The 16,183-nt window shown below is 41.2% G+C and overlaps 1 pseudogene; it reads left to right on the top strand.

Moving 5' to 3' along the window:
- The first annotated feature begins 15,007 nt into the window (after positions 1-15,007).
- On the top strand, positions 15,008-15,908 carry LOC133763291 (large ribosomal subunit protein uL10-like; annotated as a pseudogene).
- Positions 15,909-16,183: the final 275 nt, after the last annotated feature.

Here is a 16,183-nt window from a genome sequence, read left to right as displayed (position 1 = left end):
AGTCCTCGGGCCCCTGCAGCTGCGTAGGAAACCCGGAAGAAGTTCCTGGTTCCTGGCTATGGATTGACTCAGCTCCAGCCATTGCGGCCATCTGGGGAGTGAACCAGCAGGTGAAAGACCTCTCTGTCTCTGCCTCTGCCTCTCTGTAACCCTGACTTTCAAATAAATAAATAAATAAATCTTTTTTTAAAAAGAAATAGATAATTTAAAAAGCCTATACCCATCAAAGAAATTGAGTCCATACCTAATAACATGCAGAAATCACCATGTCCAGATGGTTTCACCCAAGTTCTTCTGAAAATAATGTGAATTTTCTGCAATCTCTTCAAGAAGAGAAACAGAGGAAATGCTTCCTAATGTACTCTATGAGTCAACCATTGCCCTTATACAAAAACCAGATATAGATATTACAAGAAAGGAAAACTACAAACTAATGTTTCTCATGAACATAGGTGCGAAACTACTCAAAAAATGTTACCAAAATCAAATATAGCAATGTATGGAGAGAATCGTAAACCACATGCAAGTGAGGTTCCTTTTAGTTATGCAAGGCTGGTTTACCTATTGGAAATCAATAAGTGTAATTCATCATATTGAAAGGCTATCCAAGAAAAATCATATAAACATGTTAATAGTTGCAGAAAAAATAGTTGATAAAATTCAAGGCCCATTCATAATACAAACTCTCAATGAACAAGGACTAGACAGGAACTTCTTCAACTTGAGGTATGTCTATAAAACACCTATAACTAATATATTTAATGATAAGAATACAGTTGCTTTCCTCCCAAGAGCAAGAATGCCTAAATGTCTCTTCTCAGTACTCTTATGTAAACTCCTAAGGGAATTCCTAGCAATAAAAGGAGAAAAGGTATACAGAGTGAGAATAAAGAAATAAAACTCCCTTTGTTCACAGATGACTCAAGTGTCTATGTAGAAAAAGAAATGGCCATAAAATTCCTGGAATTAACAACCGTTATAATAAGGATGTAGGATACAAAGTTAATGTTTAAAAAATTAATTGCTTTGCTATATACTATCAATAAATAATTGGACTTGGAAATTAAAACAAAGTACTACTCACATTTGTGCCACCTGAAAATAAAATTTTTGGGTAAAATCTAACAAAATACTTGTAGAATGTATATAAGAAAAATTACAAACTCTGAGAAAAGAAACCAAAGAATAACAAATAAATGGAGAGATATTTCATATCTATTTTATGTTTTTGGAAGACTTGGTATTTTTAAGATGTCAGTCTTTCCAAGTTTGTTTATAGATTCAGTAAAATTCAAAAAAAAATCCAGCAGTTTATTTTCAAGATATCAGAAAAGTGATGGTAAGTGTGGAGCACAAACTGACCACAGGAATGAATGAGGAGAACATTCGAGAATGGCACTATTCAGCTTCCAAACTTACTGCAAGCCCACAGTACTCTAGACAGTGTGACAATGGGAAAAACAAAACAAAAAAGAAAAAAAAAACTAAATAAACCAATGGAACAGAGCAGAGTCCAAAGTAGACCCACACAAAACAGCTCACTGATCTTTGACAAAGAACCAACGTCAAAGAAATGGAGAAAAGCTAGTATTTTCAATGAACGATGGTGGAACAATTGGACATCTCATGCGAAAAAAGTCAATCTAGGCACAAACCCTATGTCTTCACAAACATTGACTCATAAAAGGATTGTAGACTCAAATATAGGATAAAAAATCATGAAGCTAAAAGATAAGAGGAGAAAATCTAGATGGCAGTGGTTTGTTGGTGGGTTTTTAGATACACCACCAAAAGAATGACCCTTGAAAGAAGATCACTGAGGTGAGGATTCAGGACAGAGGCTCAAAACAGCAGCTGGTTTTATAATCTAGGTGCATAGTCAAGGTTTACAGAAATTAGGTAGTAATCTTCAACTAAACAATTTGTTCAGTAGTGGTGGGAATTGGGATCCTGTAGTCTGGGTTAACATTCCCTCCAGATGATTGTTTGTGAGCGGCAGAGAGAGAGAGAGAGAGAGAGAGAGAGAATTCCCATCCATTGGGTCATTCCTCAAATGTGTGCAATGGCTAGAACTGGGCCAGGCTCAAGCAGAGACTAGAACTCCTTCCAGGCCTCCCACTTGGTCGGCAGGGACCCACATACTTGAGCCATCACCTGCTGCTTTCCAGGGTTTGCATTTGCAGGAACCTGGGACTGGGAGTGGAACCAGAACTCTAACTCAGGCACTTTGACATGAGATGCAGAGGTCTTAACTGCTTGGCCAAATATCCTAACTGCTAGGCCCCATCCTGGTGGCCTTGGTGCATGCTCATGCTTGAGAACTGCTGTCCTGGGCAGTGAAGGGAGGTCAGGACTGAACCCATAGCTGGAAGCAGGCTGGCTTGGGAGTGGTAGGGGAACAAACTGGGCCTCTACATGGAAGCCCATCTGCACCAAGAAACCTCTTCCCTGGGCTTGAGAGGACACCACAGAAGCTATTCACAGAATCAGATGTGTCCCACGTGTCAAATCTCGCTTATGGCATTTAGGAGGGAAAAAACAAACCTTGATTTTAATCCTATTCTCTTAGAACTGGTGCTGTGGTATAGTGGGTGGAGCTGCTGCCTACCAGGCTGGTTTCTCATGTGGGCGCTGGTTCGAGTCCTACTGGAGTCTGGCTGTTCCACTTCCAATCCAGCTCCCTGCTAACATGCCTGGGAGGGCAGCAGAGGATGGCTCCCAGTGCTTGGACCCCTGCATCCAAGTGAGAGACCTGGAAGAAGCTCCTGGCTTTGGACCAGCCCAGCTCCAGCAGTTGTGGCCATTTGGGAAGTGAACCTGAAGGTGGAGCATCTTTCTCTCTGTGTCCTCTGTCTCTCCCCCTCTCTCTGTACCTCTGCCTTTCAAATAAATAAATCTTGGAGAAAAAAAAAGTGGTGGACTTAGGGCTGGCTTCCTGGCACAGTGGGGTCAGCCACTGCCTGTGAGGCCAGCATTAAACAACAGCAAAAAAAAATCCTTTCCTCTTGAAGGGACAGTGAACTATGGGGGCACTGTATTTATATTCATATTCGTGATCAGATGTTTTCAATAGGGATCCTTTGTTCACTTATTACATATTTATTAAGTCTGCTATATGATAGCCATTGTTTAGGTTCAGGGGCAATCGTGTGACCAGAATGCAATGGTTTCATGGAGGCATCATTTCCTAGAGGACAGAGAAGTAATAACATAGACTTCTTGCCTCTGATAAAGCCTGCATGTTTGTGTCTTTCTGGAGGCGCCGGATTGAGCGCTCAGGGACTCCGTGTAAACGCACAGTGCCGAGCCGCAGAGCCGGGGTGAGCAGATGCCCAGTATCTCCTTCCATGCAGAGAAGAATTATGTGCTTGAGTTGTTGCTGAATTCATTCTCCACGTGAAGAAGGGTGTCCATTTCACGTAGTTCTGAATACAGAATGACAGAAGGGAAAAGAAAATAACCGTACCAAAAAATGTAACTGCCTGACGTTAGTACTAGGGCCTGAAATGTGCCCAAAGAAGGAAATTCCAAAATAAAGCCAAATATTCAGGAGCACGCTGCCTGTCCTTCTCGGCCACACTTCTGTGGCCTGTTAGCAATCAGGATTCTTTCTTCACCTGGCGTGTTCATGGCTCGTCATTGTGACACTCAGCAACTTAGTCACTACTCAGGAAGACAGCAGCCCTGCATGTTCAAGTTACACTCTGTTTTCATTGCCAAGTTTGCTTTTTAAGTTTTTTTTTTTTTTTAACCAAGCACTTCAAAAAGAAGAGATTGTTTCAACTATGCTAGAAAGTTTATCTTCTTCCCTATTCAAAGCTGTGGTGTTACAAAAATCAGGGTGGATTTCAATAATGTTTTAACAAGGGGCAGGCATTGTGGCAGCAACGGGTTAAGCCACCACCTGCAATGCTGGCATCCCATATTGGAGCACTGGGTCGGAGTCCCAGCTGCTCCAATTCTGATGCAGCTCCTTGCTAATGTGCCTGGGAAAATGGCTGCCACACCTTTGGGAAACCCGGATGGAGCCCCAATGTCCTGGCTTCAGTCTGGTACTGCCCAGGTAATTATAACCATCTCAAGTCAACCAGTGGATGGAGGATCTCACGCCCTGTTTCTTCCTCCTTCTCTCTGTAACTGCCTTTCAAATAAATACAAATAAATCTTTAAAAAATAATGTTTAAAAATATCTCCACTTCTAAATAAAAGTTAAAATCAAGGAATAAAACTTGAAAACAAAGGGAGATACTAGGGGGATTGTAGAGAGAGTATAAGCCCCTGAACTCTGCATCTGCATGAGCTGGGGCATATCAGGGATTTGCAGTGGCAAGTCTGTTCTTCCAAAGAGAAATCAAGGTATCTTCATCCCTGCTGTTATAATTTTCTACCTTGACTTGCTAAATCTTCTTAAGACTAGCTTTCCAAAAGCTTGAAATCAGTGGCTTTCGAAAATTTTAGAATTCTATGGGGAGCCACACTGGCAATCAATTGTATCAGAACCTTCAGGAATGGGTGTAAACAGCAGAGTTTATAAAACACCTCATTGACGCTAATGGACAGCCATCATTGAGAACCAGGTTTTTAAACAGCTTTTTAGTGAGTATCTTAGGAGGCAGCATTTGCCAATACCAAATTAAGTTGCTTGGTTAAAAGATGAATGAGTGGATGTAACTGATCTATAGCTTTTCTTACCTTTCTATCTGAGAAGACAGGTTAAAGAAGGCCTGGAAGGCTTGACACTATCAATTAAAAACAACCAGCTCAGGGGAGGGCATCTAATGCAGTGGTTAAGACACTGCTGGCAATACAACATCCCATGTTAGAGCAGTAGTTCAAGTCCCAGTGAAGACTTTGCTTCCTGCTAACAGAGCTCATCCTCAGAAGTAGCTGGTGAAGTCCCTGCCAGCCACAAGGGAGGCTCAGATTGAGTTCCTGGCTTATGGCTTTTTTTTTTTTTTTAAGATTTATTTATTTTATTTGAAAGCCAGTTATGTAGAGAGAGAGAGAGAGAGAGAGAGAGAGAGATCTTGCATCCTCTGGTTTATTCCCCAAATGGCTGCAATGCCTGGAACTATGCTGATCTGAAGCCAGGAGGCAGGAGCTTCTTCCAGGTCTCCCATGTGGGTGCAAGGGCCCAAGGACTTGGGTCATCTTCTGCTTTCCCAGGTTCATTAGCAGAGAGCTGGATTGGAAGTGGAGCAGCCAGTATTCAAACCAGCGCCCATATGGGATGCCTGCTTCAGCTTAACCTGCTAGGTCTCAGCCCCAGCCCTGACTTATGACTTCTGATTGGCCCCTGATTTCAGGCTGGCCCAGCCCTGGCTTTTGTGGGTATTTGGGGAATGAACTGAAAGATGGAAGATCTGTCTCTGTGTGTCTGTCTCTGTCTCTCTCTCTCTCACTGCCTTTCAAATAAATGAAAATAAAATTTTAAAAGTTGGGAAAAACCCAAACAAATGTACTTAATGAAATGCAGAACATCAACTAATTGGTTTTTCTTCTTGGTAAGAATACTAGGCTGATGCCATGGCCTAGTGGGCTAAGTCTCAGCCTGCAGTGCCAGCATCCCATATGGGTGCTGATTCGTGTCCTGACTGCTTCTCTTCTGATCCAGCTCTCTGCTTGTGGCCTGGGAAAGCAATAAAAGATGGCCCAAATGCTTGGGTCCCTGCACCCATGTGGGAGATCCAGAAGAAGCGCCTGGCTCCTGGCTTTGGATCAGCCCAACTTCGTCCATTGCTGCCATCTGAGAAGTGAACCAGTGGATGGAAGACCTTTCTGTTTCTCCCTCTCTCTGTCTGTAACTCTACTTCTCAAATAAATAAATAAAATATTTAAAAAAAAGAATTCAGGGTTACTAGTTATGTTAAGTGGAAGAAATTGAGAGACTGTAGAAATGTAGGTGGTTCCATGCTGACTGCAGACAAGTTCAGGGTATACATTCAGGAACAAAACAAAACAAGTGCCGAGCTCTTTTAATTGAAGTGCGAACAGAGTACATGAGAGCAATATTTGAGTAAACAGTAATAAATTCCCTAATAGTTGATGGTGCACAGGAAACAAATCATGAATCATTATGAAAGGAAAAGGATGTGATAGGGCTTGGATTTGTGGGACACTTGGTATTCACAATACTGCCAATTGGTAACCTTGCCAATTGAGGCACAGGGGCATTTAGAACCTTTGCCAGGGTAATGTGCATAGTAGGGGGATAAATGAGACTGACTGAGAGTAACTGGTGAGCACCTACCAAGCGATTACAGAACTGAGGCCCACTTGTCTTTTTGTCTGACAGTAGTGTCATTGTTGATAGATGCCCTCCTCACTGGCTCCCTGAAAGTGATATTTCTATTTTGTGCTAGGAGAAGATGATGGGTCGGGAGCATTGGGTAATTTTTCTGGATAATCTGGGTTTGCCAGAGATTCTCCAGGGCAAATTTATTCAATGAGAATGACAAGCATCACTGATGTTAAATTTTCTCTTGATTTTGTCTTCAGTCAAAAATATCTCAAGGCAGAGAGGATGGTGTGAAGGACTTGCTGGAGGTGGCACTCCACCCTGGCTGTGCTGCGCTGCTGGATCTCTCCTGCAAGTCAATACCCCGACAATGGGGCTGAAGAGTCATGGGTCGTAAAAGCAGTTAAGAGTAAGACTTGGTTGGAATCTGAACAGCGTCTTTGACTAGTTGTGAGGCCACCAGCAGGTTCAATCATCCTCTGACCATCCCTTTCTCTGTAAAATGAAGAGTTGATGATGAGTTCTGTACAGAGTGCCCAGTGCTGGACCAAGCCCATTAGCTGAGAAGGCACTCAGCCCATGGCAGGAGTTCCTGTTGTTTTCGTGCTGATGTCTGCTCCTATTTAAAGACTCCCATGAAATTGCACTGATGATTGATGTAATATTTCTGTGCAACAGTCTTTCATGCACCCAGGTTTGGCATGATGTCTTGAATCACTGGAGACCTGAAAATGTAAGACGTTCACTGTATAGCTATGCATTTGTTGTGTGTTTCATGTTGGGCCTTTTATCATATAGGAAATGGTAGTCTGATTAATATCATTAGTTGGCCTGAAGTCAAATTCAAATCTCTGGGTGCTTTTAAGTATATGTGATTTATCAAATGATGTTGAAAATAACCCCTGCTGGCTCACTGAGAGTTTGAAAATGAGGTATCTCAAATCAATGGAAAAAATATGAAAGCCACCCAATAACTATAACAATATTTATTTGGGCTTACTTATCCCTCTTTTTTTTTTTTTAATTTGAGAGGTGGAGTTATAGACAGTGAGAGAGAGAGAGAGAGAGACAGAAAGATCTTCCTTCCGTTGGTTCACCCCCCCAAATGGCCACCACGGCCAGCGCTGCGCTGATCCGAAGCCAGGATCCAGGAGCTTCTTCCGGGTCTCCCATGCGGGTGCAGAGGCCCAAGCACTTGGGTCATCCTCCACTGCCCTCCCGGGCCACAGCAGAGAGCTGGACTGGAAGAGGAGCAACCGGAACTAGAACCCGGTGCCCATATGGGATGCTGGCACCGCAGGCAGAGGATTAACCAAGTGAGCCACGGCGCCAGTCCCTGGGCTTACGTATCTTTTACTTTAATTTTCATGAACTTTTTGAAATTCCTTCATATTTATATTTGTGTGGGCTGGTCAGTCACTGTAGAGATCTCAAAGCTGACTCATTGAGATTGAGAGCTGTCTAAGCAGGAAGCATCCACACATCTTTGTCACAACATTACTCTTATCTACATTGTGTCAGGTGGAAACATCCAGTTGGGGCAGGAAGGGGAGCTGGTCAGCCCTTAAGAGTGTGACACTTTGGGGCAAGTGCTTTAGCACAGTGAGTTAAGCTTCTGCTTGTGATACCTGCATTCCATATGGGAGTGCTGGTTCAAATCCTGGCTGCTCCACACTTCTGATCCAGCTTCCTGCTAATGCGCCTAGGAAGCAGTGGAAGATGGCCAAGGTACTTGGGTTCCTGCCACCTACGTGGGAAATAGGATTGAGTGCCTGGTTCTTGTTTCAGCCTGGCCCAATCGTGGCTGTTGCAGGCACTTGAGAAGTGAACTGGAGCTCAGCTTCTGTTCCTGCTACTTTCTCACCTTCTTCTCTTGAGTTGATAGCTTATAACTCCTGATTTTGTTTTTCTTTATACCAATTTCAAAAGACAATTTAGAGACTTAAATGAAATGAAGCATATAAAAATTCGACACAGTAGGTGGCCTCCATTACATCTTACCATTATCACTGTTATCACCCCCACCTGCACCACCATCATCATCATTGTCAGATTCAGGGACTCTTTCCAGTCAGGCCAGGGGAGGTCCAAAGGAATTTATTAATTAACAACAAAGGCTGGGGTGTGGGCGTGTGTCTTTAAAGATGTTGATTACATTTTGCATGTGCCATTTTTTAAAACCAAGAAGTGCTGTCATCTTAGAAAATCATATCATTTCATAGTCATGGAGAGATCAAAGATCTACTTAATGATAATGTATAACCCTGTAACTAAAATGAGTATAGAAGATTGTTGCTTGCTTTCCTTGCCTTCCTGTCGGATCTTTATAATAAACGAAAATACGTTCACTAGATGTCTATTTTTCCTCATGTGCATAGCACACCCAATGAAGCCATTATAAACCTGCTAATCCCAGTCTAGTTGCTTAAGCCAGGCTTGGTTGCTGACTGAAATTCTTACATGCTGCCTCCCACATGTAAAGGGATGATCCCAGGGTCAGTAAGGAGACAAGAGTAGAAGATGGTGCTACCTGCATGAATTAATTTCTCAGGGCTGCCAGAAGAAAGTTCCACGAACAAATGAGGTGACTTAAAACAGTGGACATTCGCTTTCTGCCAGCTGGGGGCTGGAAGTGTGAAGTCAAGGTGTTGGCTGGCCATCTTGTCTCTGGCACTAATTGAGTAGCCAACTGAGGTGTTCCCTCTGTGTCCCTTCATGTGTCTTCTCCACATGGGGACCCAGGTTGTAACAAATTAGAGCTCACACTAGTGACTTCATTTAACCAAAACACTTCTCTGAAGATCCTATTCCCAAATCTGATCAGTTTGAGGTATTGAGGGGCAGGGCTTCAACATGCCTTCTGTTTCAGGGAAGCACCATTCAACCCACAGCCCCGCGGGTCCACACAGGGACAATGGATGTGGCTCTGAGACTCTACACACAGTTTTCACACTCGACGGAGGGTAAGAGGCATCAGAAAAAAATGTGTCTTTCCCACTACAGGACTAAACATTTCAGTTTTTTAAAAGTAAATCTTGTCATTTTGTGAGTGGCATGCTGCATGGTAATTTTGTGTTATAAATGTGGATTTGTAAAGGGTAAACATTTGTAATTCACTGTAAGTTCTATAATTCTGTTTGGCATTTCTTGCCTTCTCCTTCTCCCCTCCCCCCTAGCCACCAACATATTGGAAGACTCAACAAATGAAACTGGCCAAGGTCTCGTGCATGAGTCAAATTTGTCTTCAGGACTTAATACAATCTGAGCCTCTTTTTAAAGTCCTTGTTCCAAGGGGGCAGCTGTCTTCCTTTAGCGATCACTGTCCATGAAGGAACACACAGAGAATAGAGAAATACATGACTGACTCCATGATTAAGATCAATTTCAGCACACGGGGACAATTGTTAGTAATAATCACAAGTTCTTATACATACAAAGTGTTTTCCTCCCATTACAGAGCCCCACACTGACACTTGCTAAATTTAATGGAATTTAGTTACTGTTAGTGGTAAAAGCCTTACTTAATTTTAGCATCAACATAACAAGATCTCTTTTGGAATTCTTGGTTACTTAAAAATGTAATATTCTGACACTTTTGCCTCTTTGGTGCTTCACTGGGTTGCTTTGTATGATATATTGTTTTCACCATTTCTCTACTCTTCTTCTAAGCATCCACCAACAGGATTGAAGGTGAAGTCACTTTCTGCTCACCTGACACTTGGCCTACATTGAATTATGGCCAATTAGCCATATTTAAAATAATGAATGTATTATTTGTGCATTTTATTGAAGCGCATTTCAACATTGTGTGAAAATGTCCTCACGTCTCCTATTTTTGCATTGACTTTGAAGCTCCCTATACTTTGAGGTATTTTTTATGGTCAGGCACATGTGCATGCAATGATTGTATGACCACCCTTGGATTATGCATTGCATCTAATGAAATTAGCTTTTTTGCTCACCCCTGGGCAACCTTTGGAAATAAGACAATAGTCTCAGTTGTTTGTTTCCTGAAGAAATGTTAATGATTAACTTGAAAAAGGAAGAACTTCTTTTACCCCATTGCCTAATTTTTCATAATTCCCTACAATTGCTGTGTACCTTATCTTTGTTTAATATATCCCATGCAAGATATTAACTTCTGTAACACTGATGTACATGTATTTTTGGCTAAGGAGAAAAGACTACCATAGCTAAAGATGTTAGGTCTTCCCCGTCGGGATGATTGTTTTTATATATTAAGCCTCGTCTGCAGCCAGAAAATGTTGAATTCAGATCTTGCTTTAATGGTTGTTAGATAAAGCATTGATGTGATTTATTTGGATACTAACTACCCTTTGCCTGAATCCACATAATAACTAATGTTTTCCATATGTGCCCAGCAAATCTTTATTGGTATACTCTAGCACAACGTAAAATACTAAAGAAAAAAAAAAGTTAGTAGCTTCTGAGGACTGTTCTCTCAGGACAGGCTTATATGAGCAACTTCATGTGAAATTCAGGGATGACCTACTGCTTAGTGGTGGATGAAGAATTTGGCTCTGATCCATGACTGTCTGCATGGTATTTGGTTTGTGAATGGGAGACTGAGTCTTTTGTTGAACTTCAGAGAATGGCTTCTGGACTAACCCTAGACTTCTCCCAACAGGCTGGGCTGAAGAGAGAAACCAGTTGGCTTGCCTGATGGCATCAGATGCCTGAGCATCTGGATTGGGCACAAACCTTGAGGCACAACACTAGGCCCTTTTTCTATATACCCTAGTTTAATTTTCCCCAAAGGCACTGTTTTTATTTAAGCCATTTGATTGTGATTGACATATAAAAATCTGTATATATTTAATGTATACAACTTAATTGGTTTGGAGATTAAGTGTGTACCTGTGAGATCATTACCACAATCTATACCATAAACATATCTATTACCTCCAGAAGTTTCAACTTCCCTCTTTATTATTGTTATCATCATCATTATTTTGTGCTGAGAGCATTAAACATTAGATCCATTCTTTAGTAAATTATTAACGATGCAATACACTATTAACTACAAAATGATGCTGTACAACATATCTCTAGGACATATTCATCCGTGTAACTGAAATTTTACTTTTTTTAAAAGATTTATTTATTTATTTATTTGAAAGGTAGAGTTACAGAGAGGCAGAGGCAGAGGCAGAAGAAGAGAGGTCTTCCATCTGCTGGTTCATTCCCCAGATGGCCACAACAGTCGGAGCTGGCTGATCTTAAGCCAGGAGCCAGAGCTTCTTACGGATCTCCTATGTGGGTACAGAGGGCCATCTTCCACTGCTTTCTCAGGCACATTATCAGGGAGCTGGATCACAAGTGGAGCATTTGAGACTTGAACTGGTGTCCATATGGGATGCCAGCACTTCAGGTGGCCGCTTTACCTGCTACACCACATTGCTAGCCCCGGCATTCTGTACTATTTGATTCAAACCTCCCCATTTACCGCTATGCCCAGCTGCTTGGAAATCCCATTCCATGTTCTGCTTTTGTGAGTCTATTTTATCTTTAAATTGACCATGTAAGTGACCATGTAGTATTTGTTCTTTTGTGACTGCCTGATTTCTCTTGGCATCATATTCTCCAGGTTCTTCTTGTGGCAAATGTAGAACGTCCCTTTTAAAGGCTGAATAGTATTCCACTGCATATACAGACACCATTTTTCTTTATGCATTCATCTTTCTATGGTGGCTTCTGTGTCTTGGCTTTTTGAATTGTGTTTCAATGAATATAGGAATGCAGACTTCAATTCCTTTGGATATTTAACCAGAAGCATGATTGCTGAAACATACGGTAATTTGTGAATTTTTTCCAAGGAATCTCCTTACTGTTTTCCATAGCAGTTGAACCAATTCACATTTGCACCAAGAATGTATAAGGGTTCTCTTTTTCCCACATAATCAGTCACATTAGTTGTTTTAAAATTTTTTGGTTACAGCCAGCATGTAAACATTCTTGCTTTTCTCACCCTCACTTGATAATATTTTTCTGCTTGTTTGAAAATATGTAGCTTACAGCTGCTTTCTCTCATTCTGTAGGTTGCTTTTTGGTTTGTTGATTGTTTCCTTTGCTGTGCAGCAGCCTCTGAGTTTGATGTAATCACATTTGTCTATTTTTGCTTTTGTTGCTTGTGTTTTTGGTGTCATAGCCAAGAAATCAGAAGGATAAACAAAATTGGTAAGCCTTTAACTGTATTAAAGGAAAAAAGAGAGAAGACTCAAATAAACAAATCAGAAATGGAAGAGGAGACAACACAACTGATGCCACAGAGATATAGTGGTCATAAGGGATTATTGTGAACAATTATATGGAAAACAATTGAACAACCTAGAGTAAGTCATTAAAATTACTAAACCTAGAGTAAGTCATTAAAAAAGCATATAGTCTACCAAACTATGGAATCAAGAAGAGATAAAAAGCCAGAACACACCAACAATGAATGAGGATACTGAATATGTAACCAAATCTTTCCAACAACCAAAAGCCTAGGACAAGATGGCTTCACTACTGAATCCATCATAAAGTTAAAGATGAAATAATACAAATCCTTAATTTTTTTTGCAAAAACTGAAGAGGGATAACATTTTATAAAGCTTATGCTAAAGCCAGACAAAGATATCACGAGAAAAGAAAACTAATGTTCTTGATGAAAACTGGGTGCAAAAATTCTCAGTGAAGTATGAGTAAACCAAATTCAACAGAAAATTAAAAGGACTATATGCTCTGACGAAGTGAGATTTACCCTTGGGATGCAAGAATGGTTGGGCCTATCCAAACCAACACAATACAAGCCATCAACAGAATGAAGGGTAAAATTCACATAATAATCTCAAGAGATACAGAAAAACCACTTGACAGAATTCAACATCCATTCATGATAAAAATTCAACAAATGAGTTACAAAAGGAACTCATTGCAACCCAACACAGTCCATGAATGAAAATCTCACAGCTAACATTATACTCAGTGCTGAGAAATTGAAAGTTTTTCCTCTAAGATCTGGAACTAGGCAAGGTTATCCACTCTCCCCATTTGTATTCAACTTAGTACTGGAAGTCCTAGTCAACGCAACTGGGAAAGAATAAGGAATAAAATGAATCCAAATTAGCAGGAAAGAAGTTAAATTATCTGTGTGCAGAAGACATGACCATATATTTGGAAAACTTCAAACATTCTATACATGCACACATGCATGTATAGAATAAATATAAAAAAATACCTGGTAAAACTAATTAAAGACTTTAGAGGACAGACCTTTGGCCTAGGAGTTAAGATTCATGCATCCTATATTGGAGTAATTGGATACAATTCCCTCTTCTGGCCCCTGACTCCAGTTTTCTGATGATGCTTGATTAACTGGGTTTCTGTTAACCACACAGGAGAAATGGATTGAATTCTCAGCTTCTGACTTAGGCCCTGCCCTGCCTGTTGCAGGCATTTGGGGAGTGAACCAGTAGATGGTGTATACCCCTCTCTCTCTTATGCTTGTTAAATAAATATATAATGTAAAAAACTAATTCAGTAAAGTTTCTTGATACAAAATCAATGTACAAAAGTCAATTGCATTTCTGTATACTAACGATGAACTACTAAAAGAAAGTTATGAAAACAATCTCATTTACAATAGCATTAAAAAGAATAAAATATTTAGGAATAAACTTAAGCATGATAGTAAAAGACTTATATGCTAAAAATCATAAGACAGTGACACAAGTAGTTAAATCAGACAAATAAATGGAAGAATGTCTCTTGTTTATGGATTAGAAGAATTAATGTTGTTAAAACTCCATACAGATTCAGTGAAATTGCTAGCAAAATCTCAAAGGCATTTTTATTAAAAAATTCTAAAATTCAAGCAAAATAGAAACACAAACCTGGAAGCACCATACTTCCTGATTCAAAACACATTATAGGTTTTATTATACTAACCAATAGAATAAGAAAGGGAGAGAACGATCCAACACGGGAAGTGGGATACACAGCAGACTCAGAATGGTGGATGTCCTAAACAGCACTCTGGCCTCAGAATCAGCCCTAAAGGCATTCGGATCTGGTTGAAAAGCCCATGAGAGTATTTCAGGCATGGAAAGCCAAGACACTCTGTCAAAAAAAAAAAATGACCTAAATGAAAGATCTCTGTGAGTGAGATCCCAGTGGAAAGAACAGGTCATCAAGGAAGGAGGTACCTTTCTCTGATGGGAGGAGAGAACTTCCACTTTGACTATGACCTTGTCTAAATAAGATAAGAGTCAGTGAATTCAAAAGGCTTCCATAACCTTGGAAACTCATAACTGGAGCATAGGGAGATTGCTGATGCCGTAAACAAGAGTGTCAATTTGTAAAGTCAACAACGGGAGTCACTGTGCACTTACTCCTCATGTGGGATCTCTGTCCTTAATGTGCTGTACATTGTGATTTAATGCTATGACTAGTTCTCAAACAGTATTTTTCACATTGTGTTACTATGTGGAGGCAAACTGTTGAAATCTCTATTTGATATATACTAAACTGATCTTCTGTATATAAAGAGAATTGAAAATGATCTTGATGTGAATGGAAGGGGAGAGGGAGCGGGAAAGGGGAGGGTTGAGGGTGGGAGGGAAGTTGTGTGTGGGGGAAGCCATTGTGATCCATAAGCTGTACTTTGGAAATTTATATTCATTAAATAAAAGTTAAAAAAAAACACACATTATAGGTTTTCTTTACAGTGATATCATCTGTTAAGCCCTGGGTACATGCACTGTCATGATGCCAAGGGAAGGCAGGGCAACCTGGAAGTCCAGCTACTTCCTTAAGATCATCCAGCTTCTGAATGGTTATGTAAAATGCTTCATTATGGGAGCAGATGCTGTGGGGGTAAGCAGATGCAGCAGGTCCACATGACCCTCCATGCCAAGGCTGTGGTGCTGCTGGGCAAGAACACCATGATGCCCAAGGCCATCTGAGGGCACGTGGAAACCAAACTGGCCCTGGAGGAGACCCTGCCTCCTATCCTGGAGAATGTTGGCTTTGCGTTTACCAAGGAGGACCTCACTGAGATCAGGATGTGCTACTGGCCAACAAGGTACCAGTTGTTGCCCATGTTCTTGCCGTTTCATCTTGTGATGTCACTGTGCCAAGACAGGACACAGGTCTGGGGTCCAAGAATATCTCCTTTTTGCAGGCTTTGGGCATCGCCACTACAATCTCCAGAGAGGCACCACTGAGATCCTGAGCTTGTGCAGCTGATAAGGGCTGGAGAGAAAAGCGGGACATGCTGCACATCTCCCCCTTCTCCTCTGGGTTGACCATCCAGCCGGTGTTAGACAACGGCAGCATCTACCACGCTGACATGCTGGACATCAGAGGAAGCGCTGCACTCTCACTTTCCGCAGGCTGTTCACAGTGTTGCCAGTGTTAGTCTGCAGATTGGTTATCCAATGGTTGCATCGGTACCCCATTCTCTCATCAGTGGTTACCAGTGGATTCCGGCTTTGTCTGTGGAAACGGAGTGTGCCTTTGCATTTGCTGAAAAGATCAAGGTCTTCGTGGCTGACCCATCTCTATTTATGGTGCTGCTACTACTGCCGCTCCTGTTGCTGTTAAAGTCCCAGCCAAGACCGAGATGAAGGAAGAGCCCGAGGAGTTGGACAGGGATAGGGATTTTTAACTCTTCCATCAATCACCCCCCAAAACCCAACCAACCAGCGAACCAAACAAACAATAACCCCACCTCAGCCAGCTTTTGTAAAGCAAGGAAATGAAGGCTTACTTCTCTTAAAAATTACAAAGTTACAGTAATCAAAACAGTATAATACTGCATAAAAACAGGCATACAGACCAATGGGACAGAATACAGAACCCAGAAATACACCAGGCATATAAGATCAACTTATCTTTGACAAGAGTGCCAAGAATGCACAATGGAAAAGGGTAGTTTCTTCA

This window comes from Lepus europaeus, chromosome 1 (genome assembly GCF_033115175.1).
Source record: "Lepus europaeus isolate LE1 chromosome 1, mLepTim1.pri, whole genome shotgun sequence".
Lineage (NCBI taxonomy): Eukaryota > Metazoa > Chordata > Mammalia > Lagomorpha > Leporidae > Lepus > Lepus europaeus.
Note: the sequence above shows the minus strand (reverse complement) of the source record. Positions and strands in the feature narration are given on the sequence as shown.